Source organism: Arachis hypogaea, chromosome 1 (assembly GCF_003086295.3).
Source record: "Arachis hypogaea cultivar Tifrunner chromosome 1, arahy.Tifrunner.gnm2.J5K5, whole genome shotgun sequence".
Taxonomy (NCBI): Eukaryota; Viridiplantae; Streptophyta; class Magnoliopsida; order Fabales; family Fabaceae; genus Arachis; species Arachis hypogaea.
The window spans coordinates 85,281,367-85,286,662 of record NC_092036.1 but is presented as its reverse complement, the minus strand read 5'-3'; the positions used below and the strand labels follow the sequence as shown (position 1 = coordinate 85,286,662).

At 39.9% G+C, this 5,296-nt stretch overlaps 1 non-coding gene across 1 annotated transcript; it reads left to right on the top strand.

Annotated features, from left to right (window-relative positions):
- The first annotated feature begins 396 nt into the window (after positions 1–396).
- On the top strand, positions 397–500 carry LOC112713100 (small nucleolar RNA R71). The gene has a single exon (XR_003158092.1). It is a non-coding gene; the product is annotated as a small nucleolar RNA R71 (small nucleolar RNA).
- The last annotated feature ends 4,796 nt before the right edge of the window (positions 501–5,296 follow it).

Genomic DNA, 5,296 nt, shown 5'->3' with positions numbered 1-5,296 from the left:
GGTTTAGAAACTATACTTACAACGCGATTATATTTGTGAATTTCTTTACCGATAGAAATCCACTCGTCAAGGCTTCTTTAGTACTGCCAGATGCAGCTTGCAATCCAATCAGAGTCTGAAAAATCATATTGACTTGCTGAGTCAATATTTTGTTCTGAGCCAATATAGCATTCAGAGTATCAACCTCAAGAACTCTTTCTTCTAAGTCATCCTATTATTCACAGATTTCTTTCAGAAGTGTACATGAACTGGTTATTTGCAACCATCTCAATGTGTTCCTGGGCTTCTGCAGGGGTTTTCAGATGAACAGACCCACCAGTAGAATGATTCAATGACATTTTTGACAACTTAGATAGACTATCATAGAATATACATATGATGCTCCATTCTGGAAGCATGCCAGAAGGACACCTTTTGGTTAATTACTTGTATATTTCCCAAGCTTCATAGAGGGATTCACCTTTCTTCTATTTGAAGGTTTGGACTTCCACTCTAAGCTTGCTCATCTTTTGAGGTGGAAAGAATTTGGTCGAGAAAGCATTGACAAACTTGTCCCAAGAGTTTAGCTTTCTCTAGGTTGTGAGTTCAACCATGTTCTAGCTCTGTCTCTTACAGCAAAGGGGAAAAGCATAAGTCTGTAGACCTCGGGATCAACCCCATTGGTCTTAACAGTATCACAGATTTGCAAGAATTCAGCCAAGAACTGATAAGGATCTTCTGATAGAAGTCCCTGAAACTTGCAATTCTGCTACATTAGAGAAACTAATTGAGGCTTAAGCTCAAAGTTGTTTGCTCCAATGGTAGGAATTGAGATGTTTCTTCCATAGAAGTCAGAAGTTGGTGCAATATAGTCAACAAGCATCTTCCTTGCATCTCTGGCATTGTTATTGGGTTCGACTGCCATGTCTCCTTCTTTTTTGAAAATTTCTGCCAGGTCCTCTTCAGAGTATTGTGCTTTAGCTGCTCTTAGTTTCTTCTTCAAGGTCCTTTCAGGTTCAGGATCAGTTTCAACAAGAATGCCTTTCTCCTTGTTCCTGCTCATATGAAAGAGAAGAGAACAAAGAAAGTATGGAATCTTCTATGTCACAGTATAGAGATTCCTTGAGGTGTCAGAGGAAAATAAGAATAGAGAGATAAGGTAGATGGTGGATGAAATTGTGATAAAAGAGTTCCAGGCACTGTTAGAGGAGCTCACAACTCCGTTCAACTTAACCAGCAAGTGTACTGGGTCATCCAAGTAATACCTTACGTGAGTAAGGGTCGATCCCACAGAGATTGTTGGTATGAAGCAAGCTATGGTCACCTTGTAAATCTCAGTTAGACAGATTAAATGGTTATGGGTTTCGAAAATTAATAATAAATAGAAAATAAAAAGGGATAGAAATATTTATGTAACTCAATAGTGGGAATTTCAGATAGGCGTTTGGAGATGCTAGAATCCTTTCGAATCTCTACATTCTTATTGCTCTCATCCAATCCTTCTTACTCCTTTCCATGGCAAGCTGTATGTAGGGCATCACCATCATCAATGGCTGCTTTTAATCCTCTCGGGAAAATGGTCCTATGCGCTGTCACTACACGGCTAATCGTCTGGAGGCATCACCCTTGTTGATAGCTACATCCCATCCTCTCAGTGAAAATGTTCCAAATGCTCTATCACAGCACGGCTAATCATCTGTCGGTTCTCAATTAGGTTGGAGTAGAATCCATTGATTCTTTTGTGTTTGTCATCACGCCCAGCCTTCAGGAGTTTGAAGCTCGTCACAGTCATTCAATACCGGAATCCTACTCGGAATACCACAGACAAGGTTAGACTTTCCGAATTCCTGGGATCCTACTCGGAATACCACAGACAAGGTTAGACTTTCTGGACCCCCATGAATGCCGCCATCTATCTAGCTTATACCACGAAGATTCTGTTGGGAAATCTAAGAGATATGCGCCTGGCCTAGAGTAGAACGGAAGTGGTTGTCAATCACGCGCGTTCAAAGGCGAGAATGATGATGAGTGTCACGGATCATCACATTCATCAAAGTGTTGTGCAACGTATATCTTGGAATAAGAATAAAAGAGAATTGAATAGAAAGTAATAGTAATTGTATTGAAACTTGAGGTACAGCAGAGCTCCACACCCTTAATCTATGGTGTCCAGAAACTCCACCGTTGAAAATACATAAGTGAAAGGTTTAGGCATGGCCGAATGGCCAGCCCCCTGAAACGTGCTCAATGGCCTCCTAAGATGAAGAATAAAACAAAACTGAGACCAAAGATGAAACGTGGTCCAAAAGACCGAATGGTCAAAAGACTCCTAATACACTAGTAAAAAGTCTTATTTATACTAAACTAGCTACTAGGGTTTACATGAGTAAGTAATTGATGCATAAATCCACTTTCGGGGCCCACTTGGTGTATGTTTGGGCTGAGCTTGATCTATCCACGAGCTGAGGCTTTTCTTGGAGTTGAACGCCAAGTTATAACGTGTTTTGGGCGTTCAACTCCGGATCATGACGTGTTTTTGGCGTTTAACTCCAGACAGCAGCATGTACTTGGCGTTCAATGCCATGTTACGTCATCAATTTCCGAATAAAGTACGGACTATTATATATTGCTGGAAAGCACTGGATGTTTACTTTCCAACGCCATTGAGAGCGCACCATTTGGAGTTCTGTAACTCCAGAAAATCCACTTCGAGTGCAGGGAGGTCAAATTCCAACAGCATCAGCAGTCCTTTTGTCAGCCTTTTTCAGAGTCTTGCTCAAGTCCCTCAATTTCAGCCAGAAATTACCTGAAATCACAGAAAAACACACAAACTCATAATAAAGTCCAAAAATGTGAATTTAACATAAAAACTAATGAAAACATCCCTAAAAGTAGCTTGAACTTACTAAAAACTACCTAAAAACAATGCCAAAAAGCGTAAAAATTATCCGCTCATCACAACACCAAACTTAAATTGTTGCTTGTCCCCAAGCAACTAAAAATCAGATAGGATAAAAAGAAGAGAATATACTATAAATTCCAAAATATCAATGAATATTAATTATAATTAGATGAGTGGGACTTGTAGCTTTTTGCTTCTGAACAGTTTTGGCATCTCACTTTTTCCTTTGAGGTTTAGAGTGATTGGCTTCTCTAGGAACTTAGAATTTTGGATAGTGTTATTGACTTTCCTAGTTAAGTATGTTGATTCTTGAACACAGCTACTTTTATGAGTCTTGGCCGTGGCACTAAGCACTTTGTTTTCCAGTATTACCACTGGATACATAAATGCCACAGACACATGACTGGGTGAACCTTTTCAGATTGTGACTCAGCTTTGCTAGAGTCCCCAGTTAGAGGTGTCCAGAGCTCTTAAGCACACTCTTTTTGCTTTGGATCACGACTTTAACCACTCAGTCTCAACCTTTTCACTTGGACCTTCATGACACAAGCACATGGTTAGGGACAGCTTGATTTAGCCGCTTAGGCCTGGATTTAATTTCCTTGGGCCCTCTTATCCATTGATGCTCAAAGCCTTGGATCCTTTTTACCCTTGCCTTTTGGTTTTAAGGGCTATTGGCTTTTTCTGCTTGCTTTTTCTTTTTCTTTCTATATTTTTTTTGCCATTTTTTTTGCAAGCTTTTGCTATTCGCTGCTTTTTCTTGCCTTAAGAATCAATTTCATGATTTTTCAGATCATCAATAACATTTTTCTTTGTTCATCATTCTTTCAAGAGCCAACAATTTTAACATTCATAAACAACAAGATCAAAAATATGCACTGTTCAAGCATTCATTCAGAAAACAAAAAGTATTGTCACCACATCAATATAATTAAACTAAATTCAAGGATAAATTCAAAATTCATGTACTTTTTGTTCTTTTGAATTAAAACATTTTTCATTTAAGAGAGGTGAAGGATTAATGGAATTTATTCATAGATTTAAGACATAGTTACTAACTACTAATGATCATGAAGTAGAGACACAAAACATAGATAAACACAACATAAAAATCGAAAAGCAGAAAGAAATAAGAACAAGGAATGAATCCACCTTAGTGGCGTCTTCTTCTTGAAGGACCAACAATGTCCTTAAGCTCTTCTATGTCCCTTCCTTGCCTTTGTTGCTCCTCCCTCATTGCTCTTTGATCTTCTCTTATTTCATGGAGAATGATGGAGTGCTCATGATGTTCTACCCTTAATTGTTCAACATTGTGGCTCAAATCTTCTAAGGAAGTGTTGAGTTGTTCCCAATAGTTGTTGGGAGGAAAGTGCATCCCTTGAGGCATCTCTTGAGATCTGTGGAGGGTCTCTCTTGCTTGCTCCATCCTCTTCTTGGTGATGGGCTTATCCTCTTCAATGGAGATGTCTCCTTCTATGATAACTCCAGCTGAGTAACATAGATGGCAAATATGGTGAGGAAAAGCTAGCCTAGCCATGGTGGAGGGCTTTTCGGCTATTTTGTAGAATTCATTGGAGATGACTTCATGAACTTCTACTCCCTCTCCAATCATGATGCTATGAATCATGATGGCCCGATCCACAGTAACTTCAGATCAGTTGCTAGTGGGAATGATGGAGCGTTGAATGAACTCCAACCATCCTCTAGCCACAGGCTAGAGGTCCAGTCTTCTTAGTTGAACTGGCTTGCCTTTGGAGTCTCTTTTCCATTGAGCTCCTTCCACACATATTTCCATTAGGACTTGGTCCAACCTTTGATTAAAGTTGACCCTTCTAGTGTAGGGGCGTTCATCTCCTTGCATCATGGGCAAGTGAAACGCCAACCTCACATTTTCTGGACTAAAATCTAAGTATTTTCCCCGAACCATTGTGAGATAATTCTTTGGATTCGGGTTCATACTTTGATCATGGTTCCTAGTGATCCATGCATTGGCATAGAACTCTTGAACCATTAAGATTCTGACTTGTTGCATGGGGTTGGTTAGGACTTCCCAACCTCTTCTTCGGATCTCATGTCGGATCTCCGGATACTCATTTTTTTTGAGCTTGAAAGGGACCTCAGGGATCACCTTCTTCTTTGCCACAACATCATAGAAGTGGTCTTGATGGCTCTTGGAGATGAATCTTTCCATCTCCCATGACTCGGAGGTGGAAGCTTTTGTCTTCCCTTTTCCTTTTCTAGAGGATTCTCCGGTCTTAGGTGCCATTGATGGTAGTGGAAAACAGAAAAGATTATGCTTTGACCACACCAAACTTAAAATATTGCTCATCCTCGAGCAAAAGAAGAAAGAAGAGAAGAAGAAGAAGAAGAAATTGGAGGAGAGTGAGGGGAGATGGATTCGTCCAAGGTATAGTA